The following is a 17,898-nucleotide window of genomic DNA, read 5'->3' on the forward strand; positions in this document are numbered from 1 at the left end:
TCACACCCCCTAATGTATGTACACTGTCATCATCACTGGATGCAGAGTGGATCTTCTACAATGGACGGACAAATGGACTCAAAGAGAGAAGTCAGAAGTGTCCATGTGAACGCACATCTTCTCCTCTGCCCACATGGCCCACCTCAGGAATACATAGAACTTCCGGAAAAAACTGCAAGTACTGGCCAAAACCCATCCCTAGAGATAGGAGGAGCCTAGGTAACACCTGAGTTAGCTCTCCTAAGTTGCTGTCTATGCATAAGATGAAATGACAACCTTACAGAAGGATGCACCATTTATTTTCAAGTTAGCCATAACTGCTGTGTCTTACCTATGTGTTGTCTCTACTTGTGAGATATCTTTAGAAGGTTTGAAATGTACCTTCAGAGACTGGACATGCAAGTTAGCATCAGTGTGTGATCATGTAGATGTATTCATGATAAAAGTAGCCGGATATATTTTCATTGGGCTCTTATTATTATTGGAAGCACGCCCAGCTTTGTTCTAGATCTGTTATCTCAATCTTCTCCATCTTCACAGAGATGAGAGGATACCACAGTGGGAGTATTATGTTCTGAAGGCGAGGAACTGAAGAACACATAAGGAGCTCAAACAGCAGAGGTGGGGTTTGGATCCAGTCCCCATGCCCCACAATAGTGACACCTTTCCTTGGCACTAATCTGTTATCTCAATTACTACTGCTGAGGGGGTCACCTAGACTAGAGACTGGGCATCCGCTTTACTAAGATCTCTTAGGAGCAGCAGGTCTGAATGGTTAAAGAGACAGCCTCAAAAGCAGAGTGACTAGCTTCAAAGGCCTGCTCTGTCATTGGCCAGCTCTGGTCAAGTTATTTAACTTCTCTGGTACCAATTTCTCATCCACAAATAGGAAATAATAAAAACTAGTTATAAATAACTCATTGTATTTTGGATCTTGTTTTACTTTAAAATTAAGCAGTTCTACAATAATCCTTAATCACACACACACACACACACACAAATCAGCAAAGTATCAGAGATTCTAATGTAGAAGTACATAAAAAGAATAGTATGTCACAACAAAATTTGTCTATCTAGGCTCACTCAACATTCCAAACTGAATTAAAATAAGTCAGTGTTTGTCTTGGTTACTTTTCTATTATTGTTTTTAAAAAATACCATGACTAAATTAACTTATAAATGAAAGCATTTGATGGGAGGGTTGGCGTCTATGCTGGTGGAGCAAAGGCATGGAGTCAGGAGAAGCAGAGCGCTCACGTCTTGGCCCTCAATCAGGAGGCAGCGAAAGGAAATTGGGAATGGGGCAAGTCTTTTAAAACTTCAAGCTCATAACCAGTGACACACATAGCCCCTAACAAGACCATACCACCTAAACCTTTTCTAACAGTTCCAGCAACTGGAGACTAAGTATTCAAATATATGAGCCTAGGGGAACCATTCAAACTACCACAGTGTATTAAGAGACATGAGGAAAACTGCATGCAAACAGAACACATAAAGGACTTTCAGAACTTAAAAATAAGAAGATGGATAAAGAAAACCTTACTCATTTTTGAAAAGATAAAGATGGTATTTGGGTGGCATATGAGTATTTGAAAAGATGTTTAACATAATTAGTTGTTGGACAAGGCGCATTAAAATGGCACTGAGCACCAGTGCACACCCATTCAAATGAATAAAGTTTCAAAACCTGATGTTGACTAAATTGCCACAGGTATCATCCTCCTGTTGCCTTCATTCCCCAAGTCCTTTTTATCACAAAGCCAGCAGCTTATCCAAACTCTCCTACAGAGGAGTTATTCTTGCCACAGAGGTATTTATGGTTATTCTGGAAAATATAAAGCCTTGATATAACAGCCTTTTGCTTATATTTATGTCTCCGTGCATGCTCTGTCTACTTCAAAAAGATTGAGGTGACTTTATTTTAATTTCATTAAATAAATATTGAGTTCCTTTTACATGCTAGAGGCAGGAAATATGAGGCGAAATAAAAGCCCTGTTCTAAGGCAACCCAAAGACTGATAAATGAGATCACAGACAATGACAGTGTCCCGCCTGGAGAGCCGTGGTGCAGCGCATGCAGGCTGCACTGAACCCCAGGACAGGAGCTCAGCATCCCTCCTAGAAGCCTTAGAAGGTAACAGGGGCCCATTTGTTGTTGTTGTTGTTGTTGTTGTTGTTGTTGTTGTTTTATGTAGCTAACATTAAACATCCCACCTAGAAGCTTTAGAAGGTAAAAGGGGCCATATGTTGCTGTTGTCATTGTTATTGTTAATGTTGTTGTTGTTTTATGTAACTAACACTAAAAAAAAAAAAAACATTTCACTCCATTTTACCTGAATGTGAAGATTTTCCCCAACAGTATTCAGTCTATAATTCAATTCAGTTCTGATCCTATCTACCCGGAGATCCACAAACTGAGTGCTTGAGTGCTTGATCTCATAAGATCATCCCATTTCCCTCAATTCTTAAACTATGGATGGAGCCCCCATGTGAGCCTTGTCACTGAAAGGGTTGATGTTGTTCACTAAGAACAGGGCATATTGTGCAAACAGGAGGGGTGTTGCTGGAGAAGTCTATACAAACCAGGTCACAAGGGGTCTGATGCCTGGTATAAAGAACTTTATCCCAGATGCAGGGGCGGGCCCAAACCTGCTTTAGAAAGGCATGTCTGGCGGACTATAGAGGGAGAGCCCTAGATAGGGCTAGGTAACAGATGGTGCAGTTCTATAGCACTCCAGATAAGAGAAGGTGGGTAAGTGGACCTAGACAGAAGCTAGGGTATATTAGCGAGACAGAATCACCAGAATGACTATATACTAAGGGGATTCGTTAGGTTGGTTTATATGATAGAGTCAAAGTAGTCCAATAATGGCCATGGCTGTCTCATACCAGAGAGGCAAAGAACCTCTCAATTCTAAGTTCATGCAGCTTGAGGTCTCAGTAGACACTATCTCTCACCAAAGGCCTGGAAGTCTCTGGAGGGTTGTTTGGTCTTCAGTCGATGCTGGAAGAAGTTGATTCTCATAACCCACAAAGCAACAGTAGCAGCAGCAGCAGCAGCAGCAGCAGCATAGACGAACTCATTGCTGTTTCTGATGAGAAACACCCAGTCATTCCAGTCACTGTTTCTCACAAGTAATGTACGGCTTTCCTCCAGCTGCTTCAAAGATTTTTCTTAGTCCTTCATGGCTTGACTGTGACATATCTATACATTAATTTTTATTTTTCATCCTGATTGTAGATTTTTATCTGTTGTCAAATTTAGGAAGTTTTAAGTCGTTATTTCTTCTTCAAAGAACATTTTAGTAACATACATTTTCCTCTTCTTCACCTGAGACACTGATAACACAAATATTAAAGACGCCCTTTATATGCAGTGTATCTCTCTTACAACACTTCATTCTTTCCCATTTTTTGTGACATTGCTGTCATTCACTTTACTCCTCCATATGCTATGGTTTCCAATGCATCGTTATTATTTATGTAAGCAGGTATGTTTACATAACTTCTAGATTAGTTATAGATTAAAGATGAAGGATTCCTTATTTTTGTTCCTTGCTTTTCTGACATTCTTCTTTTCCTTTTCCTCTTACCTCGAGTTTCTAACGTGCCTTCTTTCTTCTGTCTGAGGGACTTTTGAGACTTTTCCAAGTCCATGTCCTCTTTTTTACTTCAGAAAGCCTCTGTTCCATTTTCTCTTTGAAGGATATTATTTGTATGATTCCACCTGATAGAGACACAAATGGACCTTGGGTATATCTTTCAGGATATCTTTCAGGATATCTCTCTAGATTTCAAGGTAATGCTTAGTCCCAGGACCACAGTTCAGAGAGCAGGGCAGAGGGAGACAAATGAGTGTCATCAATTTCTATCTTTCCTAGTTTTTTTTTCATCTTATTAGAACAGAAGTTGTGACTTCTAAACTTTTTAGACAATGGTTCTCAACCTTCCGAATGCTGTGACCCTTTAATACAGTTCCTCATGTTGTGGTGACCCCCAACCATAAAATGATTTTTGTTGTTACTCCATAACTGTAAATGTTGGCACTATTATGAATCATAATGTAAATATTTGTGTTGTCCAATGGTCTTAGGTTACCCTGTGAAAACATCATTCAACACACTCCAAAAGGGGTTGAGAACTCCTGCTTTAGATGCTGCAAATGAACTAGAGGACCTTCTGCATATCTTTGTTCCCATACACCCTCCCCGCACAATCACCACACATAGTTGAGTTTGAATTATTTCTATTGGCCTGTCTTCAAGCTCACCGACTTTTTAATCCATTGTCTTCATTTTGACAGTCTTCCCCATCCACAGTTTTTAATTCAGTCCCTGTAATTTTTAATTCTAAAATACATTTTAGTCATATTATTATCTTACAGGTCAGTTGAGGCTTCCCCCTGTCGACCCCACCCCAGTGATTCTTTGAATGTCAAACAAGATTAAATGCTCCTCCCCTCCCCCCGAACAGTTCTATTATTCAACTATTAAGCTCTGGGACTTGTTAAATTTTATGCTAGATGTTGGTATTTTTATTTGCCAGGCAAGTCAACCAGGTTTAGTTCTGGCTGTAAGTTCTAAATTGCTCCTTCAGTCTACGTGGATCTTTTATTAACTAAATTTCTTCTTTCACAAGTTATGCTGTCGCTTTAGTTTAGGGAGACTTTTCGGTGATATTTTGAGCCATCCCATATACGCATCACCTAGTGACTGATCTGGGACTTGGACTGTGTGCTTCATTCAGTATCCTATATGCCTATTGAGCCTTGACCCATGCATGCACAGCCCAAAGAGAGCCCTGAAGGTTATAAATGTTCTAAAGGTGTTACCTTCCAAAGTGCCTTTTCTACTTGATTACTCTGTCAGTCCTTGCCCTGGGCGTTCCTAAGGACATATCTCTGTCCTCTAGAAAAGCAGGCTGGACTTTAGTTGTCTTCAGTGTAGAACAGGAAATTTCCTTTACAGGCAAAGTCTAGGACCACAGTTCTGTATGTTAGGGGAATGTTTACCTCTCTGAACATTTGGCTTTCATGCCTACCCTTCGACTAGAAAATTACTGGAGGAGTAGGGGTCAAGGAGTAGAAAAAAGGTGTTTTAAAATGAGAAATGGGCGATCGCCCTACACAGTCCCTGTGTGTTCAGAGTTCTCTCTGGTTTATACCCACATGTACAGGGTTTCTGCTGAGGCCCTCCTTATAGCGCACAGCCTTTTTCTGAATTTGAGGTGGAAGTGCATCCATGCCAAAGGAAAAACAACCCCACAAGTTGTGATACTTCAAATTCCGATTTTCTTTCTCAGCTAACTTACCTGTGAACTTTCATCTTCAAACAACTGATGCCCACATTTTATTCAGGTTTTGTCACTTCTCATAGTCAGAATGGCATGTGCTTAGTTTGTCTTCCTTACAGAATTTATTACTTAATAAACAGATAGTATCCAAGCATCAGTCTCTCCATGTGTAAAATGGCAGTGACTGTGACCATTAGAGTCTATGGGGAACAAAGGTGGCAATAAACATTATAATGTGTCCAACATGGCAGGTGTGTTATTATACTTATTGGCTGCTGTTGTCACTGCTGTAGAGCTAAAAAAAAAAAAAAAGGCAAATAGGACACAGTAGGAAATGATGAGCAGGAAATAGTACCTTCCACAAGTCTGAAAAGACACAAGTCTGTTATCTGTTTGACTTAAACAGTTCATCTCTAAAAAATGTATTTTGCTTTTGCTTTCTGTGTTGAGATTTTTCATCTATGTGATCTATATGCCACACAGCAAAGGGTTATAAGTGACAACAATATGCCAGTGTATGATCCTCTGTTATTAAATATGCAGAGTGTCTTCAGTGGACGAAGTAATGTCTTGAGAGGAGATAAGGAGGAGCAAGGCTCTGCTGATACACTGCCTGGATGCAGATGTGGAGATGATGGAAGTGAACATGTCACTGCCTGGATCCAGATGTGGAGATGATGGAGGTGAGCATGTCGCTGCCTGAATGCAGATATTCAAGAAGAAAGCAATGCTACAGGCATTCAGTTATAAAGCACACATTTTAGTTAGAATTTGCTGTTAAGATGTCAAACAGGAGCACATGGGAGCTTACAGAGAGTCTGCAGGAAGTCTGAAGGGAGTCTGACCCATGCCCTCCTCGCATGTGTTACAGTTGTGAAGCTTGCTCTTCTTGTGGGACTCCTTAACAGTGGGAGCCAGAGCGGTCTCTGACTCTGTTGCCTGCCTTTGGGACCCTTTCTCCCTACTGGATTGCTCTGTCTAGTCTTAATAGAAGAGGAAATGCCTAGTCTTACTGCAGCTTGATTTGCCATGATTGGTTGAGATCCACTAAGGCGATCCCTTTTCTGAAGAGAAATGGAGGAGGAGTGGATGGCGCACAGAGAAGGACTAGGAGAAGAGGAGGGAGGGGAAACTGCAGTTAGGATGTAAATAAAATTAGAAGAAAAAAGATCTTAAACTGGAGCTAGAGAAATGGTTCCACAATGAAGAATACTTCCTGAAGCACCCACATCAGGTGGCTCACAACCCATACCTCCAGCTCCAGGGAATCTGATGCCCCCCTCTGGCTTGCACACACACACACACACACACACACACACACACACACACAAACACACACACACACACACACAAATTGGCTTTTTAGGCTGGGGACCAAATTCAGCAGCAAGTATTTTACCAGCAGAGCATTCCCAATGGCCCTGCAAAGATATCTCTCAGTATACAGTCATTGATACAGTAGATAACTCTTTAGTATTGAAATTATTTTATAGGATCAAACCAACTGTCTGGAAGAAACAGAATCCAGCCTAGCTGCTTAGAAGAGGTTTAAACCAACTGAGTCACTTGGAAAGGACACTCTCTCACCTGTTGAGTTGCCAGCAGGCTGTGCAGTGGGCTCCAGGTCCCCAGCTTTGTGAGTTGTCACCCATGCTGTGGTTTGGCTTTGGTGATATAGCTGTCTGAGTTATTTCTACTCCTGTGAGAAACCCTTGCCCATATTCCTGTAAGTAACCCCCCAATAAAATTCATTGGTTCACTTAGTTGAAAGAAATACTTTATAGTATCACCTATATATTATTATAGCTGATATTATAAAAGCTTTGACTTCAGTCAGTCATAGAATAGTGTGTGTGTGTGTGTCTGTGTGTGTGTGTGTCTGTGTCTGTGTCTGTGTCTGTGTGTGTGTGTGTCTGTGTCTGTGTCTGTGTCTGTGTGTGTGTGTGTCTGTGTGTGTGTGTGTGCTTGTGTAGGAGCCTGTATGGCAAATGTTACATTATATTTTCATTTACTATTTTAGAAAAGAAAAGAATTATTGAATAGTGATATGAGCTTTGTATGTAGATAGAAAAGGTTTAATTGTGTTGAGTAATTGAATATTGCACCAAAAGATTTATACTTCAAATCGAAATGCATTAGACATGTTAATATGCCTAAATGCACAAAGGGAATTTAAATACGATGATTAATTCATCACCTGTTGACAAATAACATTTTATACTTAATGTTAGAGGCAAAATGTTTTCACAAAATGGCCAGTTCTAATAAATATGCCAAACGCGCCTGTAAATAACATGCTAGGCTGTGGCTCGGCACCTCATGACTCTCCAAATTCAATCTTCTCTAAGTCCCGAGAGTGCTGCAGAAAAGGGTAACAAGGACACAAACAAGTCATTGTCTGCAGGGGAGAGATCTCGGGCCTGAAGATGGGTGGGCACACACGATTGGATCACCCATTGCTTCCTGAAAGCCTCAATTAAATCAAACAGGAAGACACCAACTGTGTACTGGGGTATTCCTGAGTAAACCCCCACATCTTGGCCCTAAGGTTTTGTAAGAGTTTCTGTGGCCATGGTCGTTTTTCTCTTTTAAAAATATCTATGATTTGACTGGTATGTGCTGTTTCAAAATTGTCTACTTATTTGAGAACATAGATTACCATCCACTTAGCGAGTAGGTAGCTCATAAATCTAATGAGTGAGTATGTACAATTGGTTTCTGGGCCTTTTCTTTTGAAGCAAATACTAATGATTCACCTTATTGCGTCATGACTGCTACATGACTGAGTATCCAAAGAGTAACTACCACTTGTCAAATGGGGGTGCAAGCATAACAAATGGAAGGAAACAAGTGCTCACTGTAACGTGGGCAGACCCCCCACTCCCCCATGCTCAGCTCTTGACACTTGCCTCTAAGTTAGGATGCAGAAGTGACCTAACCCTCCCCCTTTCCGGCTTCATAGCATTAGGAGAATCAGCATCTCGCTATCATGCGTTGTTTGCTGATATCTAGCTGTACTTTCTAAAAACCAAAATTTCTCCTATCAATACCCTTCATTATGAACAAGGCAAGGATACCAAATCTTTCATAATGATGACCTGGTGATGGACTACAGTTCTGCAATATCCCATATCACACTAAGTCAGGAATGAAGTATGGTCCGTGGTGAGCATGTTTTGTTGCCCTTTGAAAGCTTCCTGGGTCTTATATTCATTTTAATATTGTTTCCTAAGCAAGCAGTTGATGCATGGGGCATGGGAATCACAACACTCAAGCTGTTCAGAAAAGTAACCAAGGGTATATCTAGGAAGTTTGAGTGATTTGACTTAGAGTCCAGTTCTGCTTCAAATGAGTTGTATGACTTTGAGCAAGTCATTACCTCACTCTTCCCCTCTGTGCAATGGGCACTGCATTAGCCTACAGGGTTGTTAAAAGGGTATCATATCATGAAGGCAGAACATTTAACACAGACTTAATGTGTACATCACAAGGGAGCAAATTGCATATTGGCTTAGGTTTCCATGGTGATGAGAAAACATCTAATCATGTGTGTAGTGAGATGCTGAGGAAAACCATCTTCATTTGGGTTTGATACAAAAAGGCTCAGTCTCCATTAAATGACTTATCAAAATAGAATACCCTACCATAATCCTTAAATGAGAAATGACTGCTAGCCTAACAAGAGGGTACATTTCTCTCCGAGGTTCATGCTGAAGAAGTAGCATCCATTTTAGACAGTTTTTTTTTTAATGGAAAGAAAAAAACATAGCTCTGCTGGACTCCCCTCAGCATTGCCAAGGTCACTGAAGTATTTTCAAGAATGCAGCTGGTGAAGAGAGTGGGGGTCATGGCCACGGAGCCCTGCGCCAGGCGACACTCTCGGGAGACAGCTGCAGAAGGCCCTGTCCCTGTGCTCCTAAGCTGACAGAAAACCACAGACCCCTGCCACCGAGGCTTTGCACTGGCTTGTTTATTTACCCATCAAGAACCATAAGGACCTTTACTGCATAAAATGCCAAGTGTGGTGGTAATTGACATCAAACGATCCATGTCTACCAACAAATAAAAGACTAAAGTAATAAACATAGAGAGATGAGTGTTTAATGACCTTCAACAAATTTTTATTGTAAGATCCATAACAGTTAACTATATACACTGACATCTCTGGCCTGGAGCAGTCCCAGTCTTCAAAGTCAGAGGGAGAGGCCCAAAACCCGCCTTGCTGCAGTGGTTCACGCAAAGCTGGTTTGAGGGCTTCAGCCAGGCACGGGCTTAACCAAAGTTGACAGACTCTTCAGATTTTTCACCATGCCATAAATGCAGAGTTCCTCCATCTTGAATATCCTTTCATGCACACACACACACACACACACACACACACACAGAGAGAGAGAGAGAGAGAGAGAGAGAGAGAGAGAGAACTTGCTACTTCCATAACTAGATAGAATTCATCCCTTTGCAAGTACTTTTAGAACATACATAAATGTGTAGATGAAGCATAAGAAATACCTTTCCCTCAAGAGGCTTTCAGACTTCCCAGAATCCCTGACTACTAGCCTTAACTTAGTCTTTACACCTGACTGTCATCTGAGTTGGAAGGTCACTTTGTTGCTATTAAGACAGCTTTAAAATGCTCCCACACTTAGATTTTATTTGTTTAACCAACCATAACTGTAGGAGAAAGCACCAAAGGTCCTCGTTGGCCATCAGGATCCCTACAGGACAGAGGAGCAAGCACACGGGTGTTCCTTTCCTCTCTGTCTCTTGCACCGGCTTCACTTAGGTCCCCTCTCTCTGCAGCAAGCATTCATTTCAAGACTGGATCTGTAGCTTCACTTGGGACTCGTTGACTTTCAGATTTGTTAAGACCCCAAAGTAAGAAGGCTGTGGGCCTCTCTCCTCTCTGCAGCTAGAAGCAGGTCTTGCTCAAACCTGCAACTTGCACATTTTGTCACTGAGGGAGTGCATCTGCTGAAAGACTTGGTTACGTATTGTTCTTGGGAAATAGAGAGTAATCACACCCAGGCAGTAGTGAGTGACCAGTGTTCATTAAGTTCAAGATTATAATAGGCATCTGGGAGACGAAATTTTAAAATGAACATATTCTTTGCCTTTGTGGTTTCCAATATGTTATATAAATGTTACTTTAGATAAAATAAAAGGGCCTCAGAGTGTTCATTGTCAGTCAGTTGACAATGTTTTGAGGCTGAGGTAGAGGAGTATCCATTTGAGTGAGAAGATAAAAGTTCCCCTGTACCCCAAAGTCTCTAAGGACATTTAAAAATAGCATAGACTTTATTTAGGTTCTAGTGTGGCCCAGTTTCTTGTTATTTGCAAGGGAGGAGCTTTCTAAAAGTTAAATTAAACTTAGGGCAGAGGCTCAAAGCCATGGAATCTAATCTTTGTCGGCATAGAACAGTGCACATCTCTGGCAAGTGCTCCTCGTAATGCAGGAAGCCATGGCCGGGTTGTAACAGACACTTGTGCTTAGTGTAGGTAAAAGACCAGGCATAGAATGCAATCTGCATCATGCCTGGGGCCTACCCGTGCAGGGTAGCATGTGACCCAGCATGTTAGTCAAGTTAGTCAGCTGCCTGCACCCTTTCTGTCTAGAGATGAATGAGTGCTTGATGCTCAGTGCTTCTCTGACAGAGACCGAAGGCAAAGGGCACCAGAGAGCTGCTGACCCTAAGGCTCCAGCTCAAGAAAAAACGGGTCCATAGGAGAGATTGGTATTGACATGCAGCAGGAAGAGAGGACACAGAACAGAGGAGGATGCTGGGGGCATCGGTCCCTGCTTCTAGCAGTCTGAATGCATCCTATCTCCATCACACAGACCTGATGGACGTGATTGTGAATATGTGTTTTCTTCTGGCACTCCCTGCTTCTGCTCTCTCACAGAATCCTGTATCTGCTATGAGATGAGAACCAAGGGTCTCACGCTTCTCCCTGGGTTTCAGCAAACCATCCTTCTACTTTGGCTCCATGACATTCTAAATTTTGATGACTACTTGCAGATTTCCATTCTAGTCCGCTAGTTTACCTCTAGGTTTTATGATCAATATTTTTTTTGCCCCAGTTAGTGGGTCTTCAGGGTGTGTGTTTGTGTCTCACACAGCATCATTCTTGTGACCTTTTACCTTCGTTTTGAGTCACACTATTTTTGCTTCAATTTTTTCAGGTTTCAGAAAAAGAAAATACCCATGAGGACACTGACTGCATTCAATTTTTAATCTCACACTTTGATGAACATGACACTCACACCTAACTATAAAATATTCGTGATACACCTGATATAATCAGAGATTTGAGTTAAGATTGAACGTTAATTTTTGTCAAGTGATTTTCTGCCTCATAAGACTCACTTTTTTCTTTATTTTTTAAAAACAATAAATTATATTATTGATTAATATTTCTGATAGTAACCCTGCCTATATTCCTTAGGCATAGTGACTCTTACATTATTCTTTAAAGTCTGCATTTAATTGTGGTCTGATGACTTTAGTAGAACAGGTATGAGATAAGTGATTCACTAATTGACTGGTTAGAGAACGAAATTGAAATCGCTCGTCTCCATGGTCATTCCAACTTGAGATCACTCTGTTCATTTTGTCCTCCTGAGAAAAAAAACAAGGAAACGGAAGGACCAAATTAATTCATTCCAGAAATGATGAATTCCAGCAATAAAATATTCTTGAGTGTTAAGTTTGGGTCCATGGGAGTTGGGCATAGCACTGCCTTCTACAGAGATTCTTGTACTCCTCTGCCCCAGGAATATTAAAGTAAATTAAAAACAACAGCAGTCAGAAAGTCAGCCCAACCCTGCTCATGTCTGGATTGCTTGACACACTGGGTGGTTTAACACCAGAAAAACAGGCCTGGTGTGCACCCCTTGGAAGCAGCGTTAGCAGGGACAATTTCCTGTGATACAGACCATGTCTACGAGCCCAACCATAGATAGTGCTCCAGAGTGCTCCTTGACCTCTGTACGTGGCGAACACATCCTTGCTACTCTGTGTTACAGTTAGAAAATCTGACATGTTACCCATCCCAAAAGAGGACTACCTACCTCTTCTTCTCTCCACCTCCCCCTACACTCTAGTAAAATTTTGTCTAACTTAACTTGTGAAGAAATATGGCAACCATGCCTCTGAAAGACAATCTTTAGGCTTTTACCATTTCCCAGTTAATAGACGCTTCCTAGCCCCTAGCCTTCAGCCTTGATTCCTTCCATCCTCTCTTTTGTGTTTTTAAAATGTTCTTGTGGAATCCCTTGCCCAACCCCTCAAAAAACTTTTAACTTTTCCAGGTAGCCTTCCTCATTAAGAATGTAAGCAATCAATAAATACTTAAACAAAATCTAATTTCTCAGCTTCCACTTTCTGAGTCAAGTTTTATTGAGCACCTACTGTATACTAAGGACCAAGGACAAGTAAAATAGTACGTGGAAATGGAGAGAAAATGAACCCATTGAAACAAAGATGGCTAAGGCCTGGTTTTACACAGAGACCTTTTGGGTTACCTGGGGGGCAAGCACTAGGAATATAAAAGTTCCCGCTGGGGGAACGTTACACAGCTCGTGACTTCCAAAGGAGAAATTCACATTTGGGAGAATGTATCTTCAAATACAAAATTCCAAACAGTTGGTACTACTTGATGCTTATATAGATCATTTTCCAAGAAAATAAAAGTGATTTATACCTGTTTCCTCAGTATCTACACATCTCCTCCCTGGCCAAGAACTCTGCTTCCCTTCACACACACACACACATCAGCCTTTTATCGACTTCAAAGGAAGCTTGCTGCATTCAGGGGGAGACCCACAAGGCTGGAATGGACACGCACTGCCATTAATCTCTGAGCACTTCTCAGAGCTAGGGAGGCAGGAAGTGCTGTTATGGCCCTTTAAAAACAAAGGAATTGGACATAAAGGTTAATCAACTTCCCCAGAGTCAAAATGGTTCCTAGGAGTCGCTTCAGCTCCGAAGTCAGGCTTCGGAATTTGAGAACTCGTCCCCAACTCTTACCCCTGGTAAGCTGCAAGCAGTTGACTAAACTGCTTCTCTTTTGTAAGTAGGAAGTGAAAATGCACCTACTGTGCAACGCTGTTTTAAGGATTGAGTCAACCGAGACAAAATATTAAAATAGTGCTTATCACATAGAAGTTATTATACATAGTGTATATTATATATGATATAACATATCATATATTATATATATATACCAGAGCATATTTGCTCCTATCCTCCTGTAGAAATATTAGGTTAAGGTCATAGCCAATCCAACACATGAAACCTCAAAGATAGGTCTCCCACCTAAGCTCATACTGAATTAGAAATCACCATAGAAGTAGGTGTAGCGAAGTTCAGGGGTGGGAGAGATCCCCTTCCGCCCTTCTTGCAGCGTCCTTCTTTTTATGACCTTGAGTCTCCTGATCTGAAATCTGATTCAGCCGAAACGGTGCGTTTCCTTTACTGTTTCTTCTTGTTCTTATCACAGGGCCACAAAGCTGACGTAGGGTCCGAGAAGGTTCATTTTACCCTAGGAAGATTACCACGCTGCTTCCAGAGAGATGCAGCAGACAGGTCTGGAGGGAGAGAGGAACATCTCATTCTCAGGGCTGGGCTGCAAACTCATGTTTCTGCTTAAATCAAATTGTCAGGTCATTCTTCACTTCCAGTTAGTTTCACGAAGGATGGATTGCTATACAATCATGATTACGAGCTTTGCTTCGATAGAGCCCGTGCACAAAACAAAACTTGGCATGATAAATCTCAATTTGCAAAAACTTGCTTCCTGTCCCAAGCAGGTGTGTTTTCATCATTTAGGAATCTGCATTGTAAGTATATAGACGAGAATGGAAGCAAGAGTGATTAAAAACCCTTAAACGTATCGCTATCCCACACCCTCTGCCACCCAGCAAGCTTTAGGTTACCTTCAGTTAACTAGTTAACTAGAAGGTATGGCAAAATTCTAAATTCAGCTTCCAAGAAGACATTAACCTTTCCCTTTAACATGGCTATCTGGGCTTTATGTCACCTGAACTGATGGCAAAACATCACAGATCAAATGAATGGGTCACACTAACTGTGATTTCAGGGACCCTGCCCAAAGTTGTACATAGGTTTATTATTAGGTTCATATGTCTGCTAACTTAATACATTTTAAACAATATTGTTCATTAGCACTAGTATATAGAGTGGCTTACGACATGTAGTCAGTTTATAGATGCTTTGTGCAGCAATGGTATTAGGCACATAATAATATTATTTATATATTCAGCTTGTTCAGATACAGACAATGTCCTTGAAATCTGTATTTTTGGCCTGGAAATACACCCTTGTCTAGGAACTGCCTGTCTGACTCTCCAGGGTAAGCCTCTGGTAGCTGAGTTTCGTGGGATTAACTACCCAAAGAGGAGGAGGATGGCACAGCCTCAGTCTCTCTCCTGAGAATTTAGCATCTACCCTGGTGAATTTGCAGATAGTACAAAGGGAACTGGAAACCTGGATGGTGGGATTGGATGCTTTTGTCAGGTTCACATTTACTTTGCCCAGAAAATCAATTGTTTTCCTGAAGAATATAGCAGCCTTGTTGATGAAGACCTGGTGATATTGCAGGAAGAAGGCTTGATCTGGGCAGTCTACGTAAGGCTCTGGAATCTGGGGAGAGCTTCAGTGTGCTTAGGTAGAGAGGTGGTGTTGCCAGGGATGTCTGGGAAGTGCTCTTTAACCCCTCTGGCTCCCTTCCTGATGCTGCTACCTTCTGAGCTATCTGATGACAACAGCTCTCGCTCTCAGGCATTTGTTTAGCAATTACGTGACACATTGTTACAAGCTGCCATTAAACTTTGTCAAATATATCTTTTGAGCTGACTTCCACTGAGGAACCTTTATGTCTTTAGGCCAACATCTGCCCAGTTGTTCCTTCCCACTTTGTCCCAGTCTCTCTGAGTTGGAATTTCTAGAATCTAGTTGGAAATAAGATCTTGCTGTGTGGTTCTCTCTGTGGACAGGCTTAATTCATTTAACATGATGCCTTCCAATCCAGAATGTTTCTAACAGTTTTTTTTTTTTAACAAAGTGTCTGGATTTCCTTAATTTTTAATTCCACTGTGCATCAATACCACATTTTCTTTACCTATTTATCTGTTGATGGACACCTATGTAGTTTCTAGATCTTGACACTTTTGAATAGTGATTCAACAAATACAGGCATGGAGTTATAAAAACAGGAGTGGAACCCTGAAAGTGTAGCTCAGTGGTACAATATTGTACCACTTGCCTGTACATGGTCCTGGCTTGACTTTTAAGATCTAGAGAGACCAAAACCAAACAAACAAAACAAAACAAAAATGGGGGATGTGGTAGGTGTGAAGCCAGGATGCAGTCCTAGTATTTGGTAGGTGGAGGTGGAAGGATCACGTGCTCCATGCCAGCCTGGACTACAGAATGAGAGAGACCCTGTCTCAAAGAACTAAAACCCAACCAAAAAATGAAAAGGGAAAGAGGAAGGAGAAGGGCTTTAGTTTCAGAGGCAGAATCAAGAGGAAGAAGGCTGGCAGAAGGCAGAAGGGCCAGCAACCGGAACACTGGAGCCCAGCCTTATTTATTTCTAAGCAAACACAGGAGACAAAGCGAGCACTGGCTGCCGTGGAGACAATGAGGGTTTTTCCAGGGAAGAGGCAAATAAGTCACTGGGAGGCTGGGGACTCACTGAGCTAGTTCTGAGGAACCATGGACACTGACATAGAAAACTTAAGTTACCACTGCGCCGTCTTTTAACTACATTCATCACTCTCACTCTGCCTCACTACTACCAAAAAGCCACAGGTTAGACCCTTGACTCTCTCAGGAGCATGCAACTGTGCCTAACAGTAACTGACGCCAACATCTGTCTGTTGTCTGTGCACAAACTTTCAGTAGTGTGCACTCTTGCATCAGGTTTTATTCAAATAAACTGTTTCCAACGGAGAGAAAAACTGTCAAAAAAAAAAAAAAGAAAAGAAAAAGGAAAAAAATGTTCAGCGATTTAGTCAACAAAGAAATATGAGCTCTCTAGAGACTCCACTCACTCCCTATCTTTTGCAGCCATACAAAACACAAACTGATGTTTAGGATAATAGTCCTGACAGGAAAGATCCACAACCACCGAAGAAATACTTACTTATGCTCAGACACTTGGGTTAACAGAATCTTAGCCTCTGCGCAGCTCTATTTCACTTGATCGTGATAACAATGCGGAAGGAGGCATTGCCTTGTTGAGAGTTAGCCGATCAGCTTCCAATGAAGGATCTTCAGACCCAGAGCGTCTAACAGCAAATTTATTTAGCAATTTTTTTAAAGATAAATTTGTTTTTCCTTTGAGTTTCACAAATCATAAAAAACTAAACCATTCATGAAGAAACTACCTAATGTGGTTTGAGGAAGCATTCTTGAGATAACCCATTTCTTTTCTAGAACTCTTTTAATATTATGGAAAAAAAGAAGCCAAAGCAGCTATGGGTGCTTTCCTATCTTCTCCCAGGCTCCGATATAAGTTGAATAAGATACTGAATCTATAATTTTAGATGCTGGGACCCTCTTGAAATATTTGTATCCCTTAACTATCTGCAAAGCAGCACAGCTAAATCAGAGGAAAGTGGGAGGAGATACCCCCATTTTACATAAATCAGAGGAAAGTGACAGGAGATACCTCCATTGAAGATGAATCAACTCAAGCACAGACATGAATCTTGGAAGCAAAGATGTCAGAGTTACTACTAATGCCTTCCGAGTCCCCCCTCCTCGTTATTCTATTTTGTTACTCTATTTTTCTATTTATTCACCTCTGAACTTGCTAAATAAAGTTAAAGTGAGTCACTCTAAGACTGTATGCTAATGAATGAATCTTTTCATAAATCAAGACTAATGCAAACGTTTCTCTATGAGATTGGAAATGACTAGCTATGGTGCACAGTGCTTTTCATAGACTCCCCCTACACACACACACACACACACACACACACACACACACTCACACCCTCCCCCCTTCCCCCCAGATGTTCTTCCTAGGATGTCTTTGTGAGAGGTTGCTTGTCGACTGACTCCTGATTGACAGATCCTTCTCGGTACTCAGTCATGGCTCCTCTATGGCCTAGCCATGTTTTCCGAGGGACGATGGCTACCTCTGAGAAAAGAGTTGCTTCAGGAAAGGGCATACGTACAAAGGGCAGCTGTTTCCTTTCTCTCTCAGGACATCCAGGTGCCATGACTAAATTTCCTGTGTGTCAGCCCTGGAAGAGTTCGTTGACCTCAGCCAGGGGCTGGGGGGGTTAGGAAACAGCCTTTTCGTTTCAAACCGTCTTTCTTTACCCATTTTAGCCAGGAAAAAAATCACAGCTCTCTGTATTGCCTTATAAATTATTCCTGCAGGATTTACAGGCATTTCTATGCTTCAAGTCAAACATTCTTTTAAGGCCAAGCAGAGTAATTTACAGGATTTGTGTCTCTAAACTATCTTATAAATGGTTGTTCTCTAGTTCAAGGTGAGTAACAGTCGGAGGCAGACTACTATCAAAGAATACTGATTGCAATTCAATTTTATTACCTTTGAGGATTCACC

At 41.4% G+C, this 17,898-nt stretch overlaps 2 long non-coding RNA genes across 4 annotated transcripts in view; one reads left to right on the plus strand and one right to left on the minus strand.

Annotated features, from left to right (window-relative positions):
* The window catches only part of Gm39857, a 102,085-nt gene that overhangs the window by 64,036 nt on the left and 20,151 nt on the right, over window positions 1-17,898 (minus strand). The window contains exon 4 of one of the 3 annotated variants that reach the window (XR_866461.1): window positions 13,534-13,882. The exons of 1 other annotated variant lie outside the window; for it this stretch is intronic. This is a non-coding gene — a long non-coding RNA (predicted gene, 39857). Of the gene's footprint in view, window positions 1-13,533; window positions 14,128-17,898 lie in introns of those variants that run through there. One more of the 3 variants, XR_866460.1, reaches the window with a different exon arrangement.
* Gm32927 lies at window positions 2,015-7,071 on the plus strand. Its single transcript, XR_374687.3, has 3 exons — window positions 2,015-2,137; window positions 5,839-5,978; window positions 6,789-7,071. It is a non-coding gene; the product is annotated as a predicted gene, 32927 (long non-coding RNA).

This window comes from Mus musculus, chromosome 2 (assembly GCF_000001635.26).
Source record: "Mus musculus strain C57BL/6J chromosome 2, GRCm38.p6 C57BL/6J".
Lineage (NCBI taxonomy): Eukaryota > Metazoa > Chordata > Mammalia > Rodentia > Muridae > Mus > Mus musculus.